This window comes from Canis aureus, chromosome 26 (assembly GCF_053574225.1).
Source record: "Canis aureus isolate CA01 chromosome 26, VMU_Caureus_v.1.0, whole genome shotgun sequence".
In the NCBI taxonomy this organism is placed as follows: Eukaryota; Metazoa; Chordata; class Mammalia; order Carnivora; family Canidae; genus Canis; species Canis aureus.
This window is the reverse complement of record NC_135636.1, coordinates 27,155,168-27,173,387: the sequence shown is the minus strand read 5'-3', so window position 1 is coordinate 27,173,387 and position 18,220 is coordinate 27,155,168. Positions and strand designations below refer to the sequence as shown.

Genomic DNA, 18,220 nt, shown 5'->3' with positions numbered 1-18,220 from the left:
ATTATCTATGGCTGCACTAGTTATAAAATGGCAGAGTTGAGTAGCTGTAACAGAGACAGTCTGGCTCACAAAACCTAAAATATTTACTGCCTAATCTTTTATAGAAAAAGTCTGCCAACTTTGAATTAGACATACATATTTACATGGATAAATAAACAGGCTGAATGAAAAAGCAAGTGCAGAGTGATAATTATGATTAAAAATTTATAAATATGGTGCCCGTGGAGTTGCATTTACTTATATGTAAGTATTAAAAAATGGGATAGAAAGATACAAAACAACTTATGATAGCAGCTGCCCAAACTGGGGAGAGGGAGAGGTGGAGAATGGGATTAAAAATGGGAAGGATTAGGCAGCCCAGGTGGCTCAGCAGGTTGGCGCCTGCCTTTGGCCCAGGGCGTAATCCTGGAGACCTGGGATGGAGTTCCATGTTGGGCTCTCTTCATGGAGCCTGCTTCTCCCTCTGTCTGTGTCTCTGCCTCTCTCTCTGTGTCTCTTATTTTTTTTTTCTGTGTCTCTTATGAATAAATAAAATCTTTTTAAAAAAATGGGAAGGATATTTCACTTTTATCTGTAATATTTTATCATTTCTATTTAAAAAAAAAAAAAGCAAACAAACAGGGAGGTACACCTGGCTGGCTTAGTTGGTGGAGCATGCGGCTCTTAATCTCACAATTGCGAGTTTGAACCCCACATTGGGAGTAAAGTATACTTAAAAAACAAAACAAAACAAAAACAGGGAAAAGAGGTTTGAAGAAAGTAAGAGAAAATGTAAACAGCTGTCAATTCTGATTGTTTCTCATATTCTCTGAATGTTCAAAATTTTCTCAAAAACAAAAACCTACCAATTTTACATTTTATTTATTTTTTTTAAAGATTTTATTTATTTATTTATTTATTAGAGACACACGCACACAGAGACAGAGAGAGAGAGGCAGAAACACAGGCAGAGGGAGAAGCAGGCTCCATGCAGGGAGCCCAATGTGGGACTCGATCCCAGGTCTCGGATCACACCCTGGGCTAAAGGCAGGCGCTAAATCGCTGAGCCACCAGGGCTGCCCAATTTTACATTTTAAGAAACAAAGTTTTTTGCTTTTCTTAAAGAATGGTAATATCTGACAACCGCTGGCCCATGCCCTAACTGGCAGCAACGGGAGCTGAGAAACAGCTGCCTCTTTGGAGGACCTGACCTCTCCAATCCTCCCCAAACCTGCTCCCTACTGTCTCACTCCTGGCATGCTTTGCCCATTTGTACTTCCTGCCTGGCTCCTATAGGCATCTCTATCTATAACCAAATTCATGTACATATGATCTGATTAGAAAGGCTCGCCATGCTAGCCCATCTTTTTATTTTTTTTTAAGATTTTATTTATTTATTCATAGAGACACAGAGAGAGAGAGACAGAGAGAGAGAGAGGCAGAGGGAGAAGCAGGCTCCATGCAGGGAGCCCGACGTGGGACTTGATCCAGGGTCTCCAGGATCACACCCTGGACTGAAGGCGGCGCTAAACCGCTGAGCCACCAGGGCTGCCCTAGCCCATCTTTTTAAATGACATTTACCAAGGTTCTATAATGACATGGAAAATGCTTATCATAAAGCAGTTTACAAAGTTGAATGCATACAATCACAATTTTCTAAAAATAAGACACATGAAAACATCAACAGTGGTCCATTTTGGATGATGGGACTATAGGTGATTTCCCCTGCTTCCTCAACAATCCTGTATTTTCCAAATATTCTTTCATGAGCATGTGGTATCTTCAAATGGGAAAAAATAAAGGTCTGGCAATTCACCAGAAACACCCCTGCAAGGAGGAGCAATCTGCAGGCGCAGAGTGCATACTAATGCATCTTTAATCAATGCATTCCAACACAGTGTCCTCTAAGATCATACCAGGCAACCACCTGCCAACCGCCTGGCCTGAAGTTCAAGGACTCAGAGTATCTGGAAGGCAGCTAAAGCCACAGATCACATGGGCCATCTGAAAAAACACTGCAACTCTCAGGCAAGAAGATAAAGCAACTCCCTATTAACTAGCCCAAAACAACTCCCTGTGCAAGTTTCTCTCAGGGGAAGCAGCTGCTTCTACTGTGTATCCACCTCATCACCATCAACACCACTCTCTCACAATGGCCGCTAATTGGGTTGAAGTACTATGACTCCTTATTTGCAATCCCTGAACTACCCCTAGAGAGCAAGTCCAATTCTAGGCCTCTTGTTCCCATAATGGCCAGTTATCAAAATGTGAGTTACATAATTTTTAAAGCAAGATTATTCATCTCCTTTTGAAAAATAACATCATTGCCCTGCAGAACTTTAAAAAGGACATAGATTTGTGTTGAGGGAACACTTCTATATTTGCTCATATATGCATAAAATATATTTGAAGGGATATTCATGAGCCAGATACCAATACCAGTTGCCTGTAGGGAAAGAGCTGTCTGGTGAGGGCCAAGAGTAGGAGGGAGACTTTGCATGTATACCCCTTGGACCTCTTGAGTTTTAAGTCGTGGGAATATATTGTGTGATCAGAAAAATAAAATTAGGGGGAAAATGAAATGGAAAAATCTTGTGAAATTAATTAGTAAACTAATATCCAGATGTTAAAATTCATCCTTTTCTTCTTTTCATCTATCTAGTTTCACGGATCACCATAAATATAAGGTAATAAAAATGCTTTGGGATGCCTGGCTGGCTCAGTCGGAGCGTGTGACTCTTGATCTCGGGATCATGAGTCTGAGCCCCACACTGGGTGTAGAGATTACTTATAAAAATAAATAAGTAACTTTAAAAAAAAAAAAAGGAAAAAATGTTTTACTTGATGAACAAAGGGCCCTAGAAGTAAAAGTACTTATCTCAACTTTATGGTTAAGTGTCATAAAAGAGCTTCCATGAGGTCGATGGTAATGGCATCTTTAACATTCTAATGTCATTGTGGCCTGTTAGGTAGCCTCAGCCCTAAAAGCATTTAAAGCAAAGATGTCAAAATACTAGACTAATTAAATATAGTCTGTTGTTATTACAGGCAATGTTTATAGCCAGACAGTTGTGCAAACTGTCTAAAATCCTGTAAACTGTCCCTTATGGTACATATATACATATGGTACATATGAGAGCCGTAGCTTCTCAAACTGGCATAGACTATTTGAGAAGAATTGAGTAATCAATATCTTGATCAATCCATTGAAATGTAATACTCAAAATGTTATAATCCCTGGAAACAGCCACTCCCATTTTTTAGAATTATTTTAAGGATATCAATAACCGAATATATGTGCAAGATGTACATATATGTCTATAATGATTTACAGTACCATCTCTAACCACCTAAATACTCATCAATAAAGGATTGGTTAAGATACATCTCTACAGTGGGAAATTATGCAATCACTAAAATGACAATACACCTCTAGGTATTTACTTATAGGAAGATGTTCATGACATTTTGCTGAGTGAAAAAAAGCAGACTACCAAACAGAAGAGTTATTATGATGTGATTTATGTTTACATGTGGACATGCACATGTGCAGAGAAAGATGTGGAGTAAAGAGTGTAAAGTCAGGGTTAAAAGCATGAACTTTAGTGTTCAACAAGACGGTTTGAATTTCTGCACTGCCACTTAGCTACAAAATCTTTTTTTTTAATTTTTTTTATTTTTTATTTATTTATGATAGGCACACAGAGAGAGAGAGAGAGAGAGAGGCAGAGACACAGGCAGAGGGAGAAGCAGGCTCCATGCACCGGGAGCCCGACGTGGGATTCGATCCCGGGTCTCCAGGATCGCGCCCTGGGCCAAAGGCAGGCGTTAAACCGCTGCGTCACCCAGGGATCCCTTAGCTACAAAATCTTGAGAAAGTTACATAATTCATAGTTTCTTACATAAAATGCAGTTAATGACACCTATCTTGGGACACCTCAGTGGCTTAGCAGTTGAGTGTCTGTCTTCAGCTCAGGGCTTTTTGTGGGGGGCCTGCTTCTCCCTCTGCCTAGGTCTCTGCCTCTCTCTGTGTGATTTTCATGAATAAATAAATAAAATATTTTTAAAAATAACACGTACCTTAAAGAAATAGTCTATGGATTACATAAACTAATAAATGCTCAGTGCTTAGCCTAGCATAAGATGTGTAATGAACACTCATAGAATGCAAACAACATTGATCTAGGGAGTGAGCTTGCAAGTGATTTTTTTTTCTTTCTCTGGCCTTTTTGATAGGTGCATATATTTTGTTTCTTATAATCAAGTGGGAGGACAGCAATAAAGCTATTTTTTTTTTAAGATTTTATTTATTTATTCATGAGAGAGACAGAGAGGGAGGCAAAAACACAGGCAGAGGGAGGAGCAGGCTCCATGCAGGGACCCCAATGTGGAATTTGATCCCGGGACTCCAGGATCACACCCTGATCCGAAGGCAGATGCTCAACCACTGAGCCACCCAGGCGTCCCAAAGCTATTTTTTCTTTGGGGGAAAAATGTCTAGCACCTTGATTTCAGGTTAAGTATCTTAGGAAGACAGTCTACTTATCTGGAGAGAAACCTACAAAGGTCACATACAAGAAACATGAACAAATAAATTCCTGCCCTGAATTCAAATGGGCACGAGGGATGATAACCCAAACAGGCAAACAAAGAAAGCATTGATCGAGGGGGGGGAAAGATGGGGGAAAAATCCTTTTTCTTTTTATTTGAGGGGGGGTGTAATCCAATTGTGAGACATTCATAAAAATATATTCAAATCTAGAGGATAGGCAGCCCTGGTGGCTCAGCGGTTTAGTGCCACCTGCAGCCCAGGGTGTGATCCTGGAGACCCAGGATCAAGTCCCATGTCAGGCTCCCTGCATGGAGCCTGCTTCTCCCTCTGCCTGTGTCTCTGCCTCTCTCTCTCTCTCTCTCTCTCTGCCTCTCTCTCTGTATCTCTTGTGAATAAATAAATAAAAATCTTAAAAAAAAATCTAGAGGATACTTCTCATTAGAATCAGTGTAGGTTTGGGGTTTTGTTGTATTTAATAGTCACAACTCATAGTTTAGCAAGAGTTTCATGTTTATTCCTAATCTAATCCTCAAAATCACTTTAGGAGCCATAGTATTAGCCTTATTTTAAAAATAAGAATGGGAGGTTCAGAGAAATTTTTTGCTCAAGGTCTCACAATAATTAAGTAGAACAGTCAGGATTCAAATCTAGGCTTATCTTATTTAAAGACCTACATATGAAGTTATTCTTTATTTTTTTAAGAGTTATTTATTTATTTATTTATTCATGAGAGACACAGGCAGAGGGAGAAGCAGGCTCCATGCAGGGAGCCCGACACGGGACTCGATCCTGGGTTCCCAGGATTAGGCCCTGGGCTGAAGGCAGTGCTAAACCGCTGAGCCACCAGGCTGCCCATATGAACTTATTCTTAATACACACATATATATGTCTGCATCAATATATGCATAGATTAAAACAATTCAAGCTGTACAGGTAAGTATACAATAAACAAGTAATATTCTTCCTACGCCTTGGGGAGATACTCAATGCATTTGCAAGCATTAATGTATCTGTATTGTTCTCCCACCATTTTTTCTTCCCCCCCTTTTTAAAAATAAAGTGGAAGTATACTATGTAACATTCTCCATCTTACTTTATAGATCATTGAGGCAAACTCTGTACCACCTCCTCCTTTAAACAGCTGCCCAGATGTCATGGTGTAGTTGCTTTATAACATATTTGATGGGGCACCTGACTGGCTGAGTCAGCAGAGCATGCAACTCTTGATCTCAGGGTCAAGAGTTCCAGCCCCACAGTGGTGTAGGGTTTACTTAAAATAAAATAAAATAAATTTATAATGTATTTGATTATTTTGCTACTAAGGGATTTTTTCATGGTTTCTGGTCTTCTGGTACTATAAACAATGCTACAGTGAATATCCTGAACATAGACCTTTAACTACAGGGAGGAGTAGTTAGCAGGATCCATTCCCAGAGGTGTAAAGCTATACATGTTCCTTTTTGATAGAGGGTGCCATCTTGCTCCCTTTCCCCACTGTCTCACTAATCCCCCCAATACCAGTGCACCCTGTTGTCTATACCCACTTAACATATAGAACTTACACTCATAACCACCACGAGGCTATGAAGCTGGAAAAGCCTTCCTGCCAGGGACTTCTCATTGCATGTACTAAGCCAGGAAAGAAACAAAGATGTTTCTCTGCTAAAAATGTACACTCTGTTGATGTAAGACACTTAAAATCAACCAAATATAACACTTGGTGCTTGACTGGGGCCCTTTTTGGAACTTGATTCATATGAACCAACTATTACAAAATGTATGAAACAACCAACGGCATTTGAACACTGGATATTAGATGACGTTAAAGAATTATTATTACTTTTTTTAGGTGTGAAGATGGTGTTTTGGTTTTTTTTTTAAAGATTTATTTATTCATTTATTTATGATAGACATAGAAAGAGAGAGAGGCAGAGACACAGGAGGAGGGAGAAGCAGGCTCCATGCCGGGAGCCCAACGTGGGACTCCATCCCAGGGCTCCAGGATCACACCCTGGGCCAAAGGCAGGCGCTAAACCGCTGAGCCACCCAGGGATCCCAGATGGTGTTTTTTTTTTTAAAGAAAGTTCCTACTTTTAGGCATACATATAAAAGTGCTTTCAGATAAAGTTCTGTGCTGTCTGGGATCACAATAAACCAGAGTGGGGCGGGTTGGATGGGAGGTTATTGGTAGAACAGAAGTGCCATGTGCTGATAACTGCTAGAGGTGGGTAATGGGTTCATGGTTCATTATACTATTCTATTTTTATGTATGCTTAAAATTTCTCAAAATGAAAAAAAAAAAATGCCTTCTGACCAACAGCTTTTTTTTTTCTTTTCTTTTTTCTTTTTCTTTTCTCTACTTTTTTTCTTTTTTTTCTTTTCTTTTTTCTACTTTTCTTTTTTCTTACTTTTAAAAAACCCACACTCATATAAAATGTACCTCTTAACCATTTTTAAGTGTACAGTTCAGTAGTGTCAATTACATCCACATTGTTGTGCAACAGATCTCTAGAACTTTTTCATCTTGCCAGACTGAAACTCTATACCTATCAAACAAAAACTCCCCATTTCCCCCTCTCCCCAGCCCCTGGAAACTACCACTCCACCTCCCTATTGTAGCATGGAACAAGATTGCCTTGTTTTTTAAGGCTAAATAATATCCTATTGTATGTATATGCCACATTTTTTAAATCTACTGACCTGTGTGTGCATGGACATCTGAACTACTACCACCTCCTGGCTATTCTGAATAATGCTGTAGTGAACATAGGTGTATTCTACTCAATGACTTTTCATTTTTTTAAAAATATTTATTTATTTATTTTTCATCTTAGAAAAGATTTATTTATTTATTTATTTATTTATTTATTTATTTATTTATTTATTTATGAGAGAGAGAGCGTGCGCGCCGTGCGCACATGAACAAGGGGAGGAGCAGAAGGAAAAGGAGAAAACACATCTCAAGTAGACTCTGCGCTCGATCCCAGGACCCTAAGATCAAGACCTGAGACAAAATCAAGAGTCAGAGGCTTAAAAAAAAAAAAAAAAGGAGTCAGAGGCTTATTAACCTTTTGAGCCATCCAGGCTTCCCTTAATGACTTCTCATTTTAATCAGACTGCCTTTCAACTGGGTAGAGAGCCAGCACAAAATCTACATTTTAAAGAGGGAGGTGGTCTCGACTAAAGATTCAGGGACACCTAAGATTGAAAACCATTTTTTTTTTTAATTTAAATTCAATTTGCCAACATATAGTATGACACTGAGTGCTCATCCCATCAAGTGCCCTCCTTAGTGCCCTTCCAGTTACCCCATCCCAATTCTACCCTCCTGAGCTCTGGGGCTCTGCACAAGTTCCTCCACCTTTCTCAGTCTATTTGCTCATCTGTAAAACGAGAAGACCACCAATACCCTGCTGCTTGGGGTTGTGTGAGGATCAGAAGAGACAAGCATTACAGTGCCTGGCCCACAGGAGGTGCTTTAGAGGAGAAAAATTTAGAGGAGAAAAATCCTGAGATGGGGAGAGGGAAGTAACATGACATACCAAGTTAATAAGTGGCAAAATACGCAGAAACCAGGTCTACCTGGCTCCAAAGTTCATGGCCCTTTTTTCCACACAGCCCAAGATATCAGTCGTTGGGTTGCCTCTTCACATTTTTTTTTTTTTTTTACCAACTCCATGCACCACCTGTATTATTATTTACTCAAGGTTTTTCTTTAAATCTTTCTTTTAATCCAAATTTATTTTTAAAAGAAACTTATCACTTCATGAATAAAAAATCAGTATCACTTGCTGTAAATAGAAGGTAACTATGAAAATAAATATAAGGACATACAACGTTACTAAATTCTAGCTATATACTGTGGCTTCTCTAAGGGCTGAGGTCTCATCACCCCTGGTTAGAAAGCCAGCTTAGCAAGTGTTAGACAGGAACCAAACAAACATTCTCCTTGACACAGTCAGAAGAACTAAATGAGTTTAAAAGGGAATAACGCTCAGGGTGCCAGGTGGCACAATCGGCTAAGGTTAAGTCCAACTCTTGGTTTCAGCTCAGGTCCTGATCTCAGGGTCCAGACACAGAGCCCTGCTTGAGCTCTGTGCTCCATGCTGAAGCGTGGTCAGCTTAGAGTTTCTCTCTCCCTTTCCCTCCACCCCTCCCCACTCCCCTGCACTCAGGCTCTCACTCAAATAATGAATAAATCTTGAAAAACAAAAAAAGAGGGGTCAGTGCCTGGGTGGGTCAGTTGGTTAAGGGTTAAGTGTCTGCCTTTGGTTCAGGTTATAATCTCAGGGTCCTGGGGTAGAGCCCCATATCAGGCTCTCTGTTGAGTGCAGAGCCTGCTTCTCCCTTTCTCTTCGCCTACTGCTCTGCCTACTTGTGCAAGCGCTCACTTTGTCAAATAAATACTTTTTTAAAAAAAATAAAAAATAAAAATAATTAAAATAAGGGGGGAAATAATGCTCACCATGCCATTCAATGTAATTAAGGATGTGGTATTTGAGTGCCACCTAAAGTCTTCTGTTCCACCTGGTTTAACTCTGCAGAATCTAACCCCATCTAGATACCCCAAATCAGAATCCCATTTTATCAAAATTTCTAGTGATTTGTGTGTGTGTTAATGTTCGAGGAGCTCTGCCAAATGTGCTACAACTATAGTAAACAGTTCCCAAAGTCTATGAAGCAGAATTTCCTATAAATCACAGGATTTATTTCAGTAATATGATGAGTAAAATACTTAAAGAAAAAAAAAATCCCTCTCCAAAAGTCCAGCAGTGGGGTTCCTGGATGGCTCAGTCAGTTAAGTGTTTGCCTTCAGCTCAGGTCATGATCCCTGGGGCCTGAGATCAAGCCCAGAGTCTTTCCCTGCTCAGCAGGGAGTCTGCTTCTCCTTTCTCTCTCCTTCTGCCTCTCCCCCTGCTCCTGCTCACTCTGTTTCTCAAATAAGTAAAATCTTAAGGAAAAAAAAAAAAAAAAAGGTTCACCAGTACTGCCATCAAACGATGGCACATTGGTACCATTGTGGAATCACCATTCCACAATGGTAGCATGCTCTCACAGCTCATACAGTGCACAAACCTGACAATGTATGTACAGTACTTCTGGTTAATGTCACCAAACAACACCCTATTCAGGGAATGGAGGGTTTAAATATGCCCATGTTCTGAGTCTTCCACATTGGGAATTCTGTATCAAAAAGAAAAGTGGACTAAGGAAAAGCAGCAAAGAGGACTGAAAAAACTTATTAGAAGATCCTTATGGTATGTGAATTATACCTCAATAGAGCCAGTTTTTTTTTTAATTTTTTATTTATTTATGATAGTCACACAGAAAGAGAGAGAGGCAGAGACATAGGCAGAGGGAGAAGCAGGCTCCATGCAGGGAGCCCGACGTGGGATTCGATCCCGGGTCTCCAGGATCGCGCCCTGGGCCAAAGGCAGGCGCTAAACCGCTGCACCACCCAGGGATCCCTAGAGCCAGTTTTTAAAAAATACTTTTAGAGGATCCTAGTAAGATTTTAAGAAAGAAAATATACAGTTCTACTTTAGAACTTTTTTAAGTTCTTACTTTCCCCGAAGTATTTATTTAGAATTGTTCTCTTATGAGGCTGAGAAAGAAGCAGAGATGTTCATTAGAGCACTATATGTGATTATAAAAAGCTGGAAACAAATGCCCAATCCAGGGAGAATTAACTTTGTAGTAAATGGTACATGGTAACATGAAAACATGGTTATGAAATGTTAAATGAACATTTCCAAATGCAAAATGAAAAGTCTGCTTTGGGTGGTATATTTATCTAAAAATATATCTGCAAGTAGACAAGTTTACTGAAATTGAGAGAGGATACCATTTTCACAGGTAATCCCTCCCCACTAAATTGTAATAATGTCTGCTTTTGCAACCTGATTTAGACATTGCCTTGTTAAAAACATTATTGAACGAGGCTGCCTTTATAATTAAAGTTTTTTAACAAATCATCTATTTAATTTTTTTATAAGCTTCTTTTTTAAAAAAGATTTTATTTATTCATGATAGACATAGAGAGAGAGAGAGAGAGAGAGGCAGAGACACAGGCAGAGGGAGAAGCAGGCTCCATGCAGGGAGCCTGACACGGGACTTGATCCTGGGACTCCAGGATCGCACCCTGGGCCAAAGGCAGGCGCTAAACCACTGAGCCACCCAGGGATCCCCACAAATCATCTATTTCAAAGAAATTGTCAGAAATGCAGATAAAGGTTTACGCAAAGATATTCATCAAGTTATTCTCTGTAGCATTATTTATAATATTTAATATTGAAACTAGCCTAAATGACAATAGGGGAAATAGGTAACAACTATACATCCCAGAGAAAAAATAATTTAAGGATATATTTGCCTTTGGATAGTAAGATGTTATGGTGGTTAGTTCTGGGTAGTGGGACTTAAAGTGAATCTTTTAAAGCTTTTTTTTTTTAAGTTTTTATTTTTAAGTAATCTCCACACCCAACACAGGGCTCGAACTCACAACCCCAAGAGTCACACACTCCACTGACTGAGCCAACCAGGAACCCAAAGTGAATCTTATTTAATCTTTTTCAGGACTTTCCTCATTTTTCCTCAACAGAAATTCATTATTTTTATAATCGGGGAAAAAAATTCTATTAAAAAATGCTGGGGGGACGCCTGCGTGGCTCAGCGGTTGACTGCCTTTGGCTAAGGGTGTGATCCTGGAATCTCGGAATCAAGTTCCACATCGAGCTCCCTGCATGGAGCCTGCTTCTCTCTTTGCCTATGTCTCTGCCTCTCTCTTTCTGTGTCTCTCATGAATGAATGAATGAATGAATGAATGAATGAATAAATAAATAAATAAATAATAAAATCTTTAAAAATAAAAAATGCTGGGAAACAATTAACTAGTTAATTTAAAACGTTGGCAACTGAAGCAATAAGGAAAAACATGCTATATATTTCTTAGGCTAGAATCTGATTCGTTACTGCAGATCTTGCAAAACCAGTAACTAATTCCACCAAGAACTATCTTCTTGCGGTTGTCTTAAGTAACCCGAGCTGATATTTTATCTCACCTGAATGGAATCTTTGTGATTTACTAGCTAAGTTTTTTTGCTTAGGTTATTGAAATGTGTTATAAACTAATAATTACTGCAATCTACTATACCTCCGGAGACTGCTATGAGCTTTTAGTTTCTATTTGCTTTATTCCCACACAAAAGCCCCCAAAGCAAGCACTTCCTGGAACCACTGCTGAAGGTGATATGAAGGACCCCAGACTAGGTAAAAGCCCGCATCCTGTTTCAACTCCCAATAATCTTTTTTTTTTTTTTTTAACTCCCAATAATCTACTGCAATTTCTAGTTCCCTTGAACTTGCTTCCATTTATACACCGTGTTCAAATATGACAAAATGCAAGTGCTGCAAATATCCTGCCAAAAACTTTAAAAATAAAACCACACCCACCACAATGATCATTGGTGCTCTCTAATGCAAACCGTGATTTAAATAAATCAGCATACTAAAGATAGATCTGCCTGTGTGTGAAGAGCTCAATGCCTGCAGTGTGACAAAGTGAGAAGACACAATGTGTCACCATGACTAATTGAGCCTTAAACATGAACATCCCGAGCTGCAGTGCAGATGTGTGACACTGATAAGATGAGCTGATTGCAATCAATGATCTCTGGCTGCCAAGAAATATGCTCTAAAAGCCCCACCCTGCAAGGTCTGGGTGATAGCCCAGTATGAAGTCACCAAGGAAGAAAATACCACTCAACTCCATGTTCAGTCTTCTAGGCAGGGCTGGAAGAGCCTAAGAAGGCTGTCCCAGGTCCTTATTTTGCATACACAGAAACTAAGGGCCAGAGAGGTTGAGTTATTTGCCCCAGGTCACACAGTGAATGGCAGAACTGCTACTAAAATTCTTGCCCCAACCCTCCAGATCCTACCCACTTTTCACACATCCTGTGATGGCATACCTTTTGACCAAGAAATCTTTCTAAGACTCTGGGGAGATCAGGTGATGTTGAAAGGAAAATAATGAGCCCATTGGGCAGACAGGAAAAACTGAAGCACCAAAAAGCTGAATCTTTGCAGTTAGTCAGCAGGTGGTGTGGGACTTGGGCTGCCTTCGTCTCACCCATACAGATGTTATCACCACCATCAAGAAACAGTGTAGGGGGGTTCCTGGGGGGCTCAGTAAGTTAAGCATCTGCCTTCAGCTCAAGTCATGGTCCTGGGGTCCTGAGATTGAGCCCCGCATTGGGCTTCCTGCTCAGCAGAGAGCCTGCTTCTCCCTCTCCCTCTGCCCCTGCTCGTGCTCTCTCTCCCTTGCTCATCCTGTCTCTTGAATAAATAAATAAAATTTAGAAAGAAAGAAACAAACAAACAATCAGGGTAGGGCCGAATGACTCGGTACAAGCTTGCAGGTCCTACCCGTGTCAGCGGTTTGGGCCTCGAGTGTCGGGCTGCTAAGTGTGAGAGGTGGCTTATCTTATAAACTGGATATCTATTTACTGACTTATTGGCCAAGTGACTGACATCCAGATTCAGTTAAAGTAGCTCAAAGGTTTTCCCCCTGATTTCTTCAAACATTCTTTGAAGACACTTTTTCATCAGCATCCAACATTAGTTACCCACGAACAGAAGAGAATGGCTCTCAAAGACAGCAGGGATGTACTACCCACCTGAAAGATGAATGAACAACTCAGTGGTAGAAGGATCAATGGACTTGGCCTCAGCAGATCTAGGAGTTATTTGACTTTTGTGTGCCTCTACTCTCCTCTTCTGAAAAGTCAGGTTCATAATAGTACCCATGTTCAGGGTTGCCTTGAGGACTAAATGAGATAACCTGTGTCAAGTACTTAAGATAGTGCTTGGCTCAATAACTGTTGGCTATTCCTATTACTTTTATTATCATTATCATTGGCAAGGCCTAGTTTTGCCATTTATTACCGAATGAGTGTACCTCAAGCTTTAACTTGCACAGGACACACCCGGGGGTCTTGGTAAAATGCAGCTTGGTGTATTAGATCTAGGCCTAGATTTCTTCTTTTTTTTTTTTTTTTTTTAAGATTTTATTTATTTATTTATTTATTTATTTATTTATTTATTTATTTATTTGAGAGAGAACACGAGGAGGGAAAGCAGCAGAAAGAAAGGAGAAGCGGGGGATCCCTGGGTGGCTCAGCGGTTTGGTGAGCATGGAGCCTGCTTCTCCCTCTGCCTGTGTCTCTGCCTCTCTCTCTCTTTCTCATGAATAAATAAATACAATCTTAAAAAAAAAAAAAAAAAAGAAAGGAGAAGCAGACTCTCACTGAGCAGGGAGCCCAACATGGGGCTTGATCTCAGGACCTGGCATCATGGCCTGAGCCAAAGGCAGACGCTTAACCAACTGAGCCACTCAGGTGCCCCTAGGCCCAGATTTCTAATAAGCTTTCAGGAGACATGAGTATTTCTGTCACACAAAACACACTCAGAGCAGCAAGAACCTACCGAACCCAGCACCTAGCAGGTGCCTAACACTATGGACAAAAACAAATGACCTCTTAGCATCTTAATGCCTCATCTGTAAACTGAGGATAGTACATATTCCACATGGGTTCCACTGACTGGCATTAGTCAATAAGAATGCATAGGAAAGAGCATTCTAAACAAGGCTATACAAGTGAAGGTGGTGGGATCATCAGTCTTATTATTCCTAGTATGGAACTTACATCATTGTAAAGACTAAATTTACAAAAGCCATTATTAGCATATATGAAAAAAAAAAAAAAAAGGCTTGAATTCTCTTGCCCAGAAGAGATATTCCATTCAAGAATCCTCTAGGAATTCTGGCAGAACACAACAGCTTCTCAAGGGATCCCCAAATCCAAAGCTCTGAAACTTTAGAAATGTCATTTGATGGCTAAGGAAAGAACCACTCTGGCAGGGAAACTGTGGCCATGTGAGGCACTGACAGTGAGCTTCACCAGTGATTCCATTCTCTCTCTCAGAGCCGGCCAGCCTGCTTCCAGCCTTCATCAGCCAAGATCTCAAGTCAGGACAGCAACTCCAACAGCATGAGACAGATGGACACTGCCCTGGCAAAGCCCATGCCTGCCACTCCACAAACTGGCAAAGAGCCAGAGTGCAAGGAAAGCAGGGATTGCGGATGTCCAAGGTGGGGGCTTCAATGAGATGCATCGGGCTGTCTTCGGGCAGCATAAGCTGGGATCTCTTCCCCAAGGACTATAAGGTGTGATGTTTATACCTTCTGCCCCTCCAACAAGTTCAGAGTGAGCCACTGCTAATTCTTCCTCACTGGGCACCTTATCTAAAAATTCTTTCATCATTTAGGGGCAGATGGCACCACCAACATCTACCTAACTGCTCAGGCCAAAAACCCAGGAGTCATCCTTAATTCCTTCGGCTCTTTTCCCAACCACCATCCTGCTGGTTCTGACTCCAAAACACATCCTCAATCCACCCTCTGCTAGCCATCTCCACTGCTACCTCTCCAGCAGGGTACCATCACCTCTCTACTAGCCTCCTAACCTCCCTTCCAGCTGCCATGCTTATCCACCTTAAAATTCATTGGCCACACAGAGACCAAAGTGATTTAAAAATAGACAATAGACTATTGTCACTCTCCTTCTTAAAGCCTTTAGTGGCTTCCCACACTTTTAGAATCAAATCACAATCCCTTACTCTAGCCTACAAGCCCTCACCCCTCCTCATTGGCCCACCTCTCCTTTCACCTCCAACTCATCTGCTCCAGTCACTCTGAGTCTTCTTTCAGTTCCCAGAACTTACCAAGCTTGTTCCCTTGGACCCTTTACCCTAGCTATTCCTTCTGCCACATTTCCAAATGGTTGGCCCCTTTCTGGCAACAAATCTCAGCAAAACTGTCACCACCTTAGGGGCGTCAGTGTGGTTCAGTCAGTTAAGCGTCCAACTCTTGATTTTGGCTCAGGTCATGATCTCAGAATCCTGGGATCAAGCCCCACATCAGGTTCAGTGCTCAGTGGAGAGTCTGCTTGGGATTCTTTCTCTCCCTCTCCTTCTGCCCCTCCCCCCTCATGCTCTCTCTCTTTCAAATAAATAAATTAATTAATTAATTAATTAAATATCTTTTTAAAAAAATCACCACCTTAGAGAGAGGCCTTCTCTGACCATCCGATTAAAGTAGCAGCACCTTAATCTCCATAAGAAGTTACTCTTTCTGACATCACAGTCCTTATTTCTGTCCAAATTACCTTGTTCATTTATGGATTTATATTTCTGTTGCTGCCATTGGAATGTAAACTGCATGAAAGCAAGGACCTCATCTAACCATCCTGTCTCCAGGCTAGAACAGGGCCTGACACATACCAGGCGCTCAGCAAATATGGAATGAATAAAACTGAACCCAGAGCCAGAAGACCTAATTCCCAGGTGAAATGGGCCATTTACTAACAGCATGGCTTCTCTTACCTCAGGTCCCTTGCCTGCAAAATGAGGATCTTAAATCTGCACCTTATCTTCCTTGTAGGGCTACTAATAACACCAAATGAGTGAAGGCACACTTAAACACTTTTGTAAACCACTAGGTACCATGCAGACAGTACTGTATTATTACCAGCAGAAGAGAAGACTCTTTCTCAGGGACCCATACATCAGTTGTCAAAATGAAGTGTCTAACCCAGGAACCCAACAGCAGCCTAGGTCACAAAAAAGATTTGAACCAGCAGTTTGTTCTTTTTTTTTTTTTTTTTTTTAATTTTATTTATTTATGATAGTCACAGAGAGAGAGAGAGAGGCAGAGACACAGGCAGAGGGAGAAGCAGGCTCCATGCACCCACCGGGAGCCTGATGTGGGACTCGATCCCGGGTCTCCAGGATCACGCCCTGGGCCAAAGGCAGGCGCCAAACCGCTGCGCCACCCAGGGATCCCCTGAACCAGCAGTTCTACTCTGCAGTAGGGGCAAACACAAGATGTGAATTCATTTAAAGAAGTCACATCATTTGCAAAGCTAGTAATATGCAAACTAAGTTTGGAGGTCCTTGAAGTATATGGCATGGGGACTGATTTCCACACCTTCTGTTGCAGTTGGCAACAGAGGGACTTAGTACATGTTTATTCAATTGAGAGTTGGGCTACCACACCTAACATCCTACCATGAGCTTTCATCTTTCTTTGCAACCCATTCTAGCATGGAGTTATAGGTTCCTGGAGCCACCCTGTAATAATACTAACGTTTATGTTATACTGTGACAGCTACTGCTTCAAGCTTGCAGTGACCTTCTGAGGTTGACAAACCTGCTGTTAGGAGCACATACTTTAATTTTTAATTTATTCACTCACCAACCATAAATAGAATATAAAGTATTGTATGGGTGCTATGTTAAGCCCAAATAATAATGGCTAACATTTATCAAAAATGCCAGGCACGCACTTTACATTTATTAGACTCAAATGAATCCTCACAACAGCCATACATACATGGTAGATACTATTATTATCCTCATTTTACAGATGAGGAAGCCAGCACAGAGATGAAGTCAACTGCTCAGTGGCAAGCAGGTTGGAGGTGGCAGAGCCAAGCCTGGAACCCAGACAGCCGGACTCCACGCTATTAAAACGCTAGCTTGCAATCGGAATTGCACAACAGCACTGAAAGGGCCTTCAGATGTCATCTAGTCCTCTTCTTCCATTTTAAAGAGGAGAGGACTGAGGGACAGAGAAATCCTCTTTTGAACATGCCAGCTCTTTTGTGAGGTCCACATTTTGAATGATATATATTTAAATGAAGCTTTATATAATATCTTACTTCCTGGGACACCTGGGCAGCTTAGTGGTTGAGCATCTACCTTCAGTTCAGGTCATGATCCCTCCGTCCTGGGATGGAGCCCCACATTGGGCTCCCTGCAGGGAGCCTGCTTCTCCATCCGCCTATGTCTCCGCCTCTTTCTCTGTGTCTCTCATGAATAAACAAATAAAATCTTAAAAAAAGAAAATTAAAAGATCTTACTTCCTTGCCACTGGAAAAAAAGGCTCTAGCCATAGTGGTTAGAAAAAATGAAAGAATACACAGCGGCTTTGTAACAGCTACTGTTGAGACAGCGAGGTACAGGGGGAAATATAGGATTTACCTGTGAAATGCAGACACCACCACCACCTACCTGGCAAAGTCTAGGTGAAGATTAAGTGAGATAATGTACCCGAAAAGTGCTTCTTAATCATATACTTTCAAATAGTGATTAAGCTTTAAGCACTTTCCAAAAGACACAGGAAAAGACTCTTTTGCTCTCTGAAAGAGTCAACAAAGCCCAAGTATGTGAAAATAAGATCATAACCCCAATCATCTACAACTTGCTCTCAGGGGTTTCCACCACCAGGGCCACTTGTGCAGGTCCACATCACCTCCCTGGGTCTGAGCAGCATGGAAAAGTGAAACTGGGGGCAAGAGGATGTCAACAGCAAAGGAAGACACATAGGAGCTCGTACTCTACACACCTAAACCCTACCAGTCCCAAAGTCATCTCCTGGAAGCCTCGCCCAAACCACCCCTCACACCTCCTGATAGCTTGTCGGGCGCTTGCTTTGTGCCAAGCTACTTGACATGCCCTGTTTCATTGGCTATCTGCATCGGTTCATCAACTCGTTTTACAGATAAAGAAAAGGTGGCTCAGAGATTAACTTGTCCAAGACAAGGCCACACAATTACTGTAGATGCAGAG

The 18,220-nt window shown here is 41.1% G+C and overlaps 1 protein-coding gene across 5 annotated transcripts in view; it reads right to left on the bottom strand.

Moving 5' to 3' along the window:
• KIF3B (kinesin family member 3B) overlaps positions 1–18,220 on the bottom strand; it is a 44,879-nt gene that overhangs the window by 25,975 nt on the left and 684 nt on the right. Inside the window, exon 1 of one of the 5 annotated variants that reach the window (XM_077872682.1) lies at positions 13,207–13,356. The exons of the other annotated variants lie outside the window; for them this stretch is intronic. The gene's annotated coding sequence lies outside the window, so the exon portion shown is untranslated. Of the gene's footprint in view, positions 1–13,206; positions 13,357–18,220 lie in introns of those variants that run through there. 5 annotated transcript variants of the gene reach the window in all.